At 37.2% G+C, this 379-nt stretch overlaps 1 protein-coding gene across 1 annotated transcript in view; it reads left to right on the top strand.

The window, feature by feature from the left end:
* Positions 1–180: 180 nt before the first annotated feature.
* Positions 181–379, top strand: part of LOC119588784 (TIMELESS-interacting protein-like) — a gene marked incomplete in the record, with an annotated part of 7487 nt that continues 7288 nt past the window's right edge. Inside the window, 1 exon segment of the mRNA XM_037937428.1 lies at positions 181–337.

Raw genomic sequence — 379 nt, 5'->3', positions numbered from 1 at the left:
GACCCTTTAAAGCTAAAAGCACAACGAAGCCTAATATACATATAACATAATAATCCTAAAAAAAACTATTACATAATCATCCTAAAAAACTATAACATAATTATCAAAAAAAGTAAAAAAACTAAAAGAAAGACCCACCAAAGCTAAAAGCACGACGAGCCCTAGAAGAACGCTTACGAAAACGCCAACAAACCGCGCCAAGATTTCACCGTCTGAGGCCACCAAACGACGGGGAAAACCTCGCTCTTTTCTTCTCCTTTTCCCTGCTTCCTTGCGCTGAAATTGCGAAAGAAGGCGTGGAAATAAAGGCAAGAGGCAAAGGAAGTGCGATCATAAGGTAGTTTTTTTTAGTGATAATATGTTTTTTATCCTAATTTTG

This window comes from Penaeus monodon, chromosome 24, assembly GCF_015228065.2.
Source record: "Penaeus monodon isolate SGIC_2016 chromosome 24, NSTDA_Pmon_1, whole genome shotgun sequence".
Taxonomy (NCBI): Eukaryota; Metazoa; Arthropoda; class Malacostraca; order Decapoda; family Penaeidae; genus Penaeus; species Penaeus monodon.
This window is presented reverse-complemented; position numbering and strand designations above follow the sequence as displayed.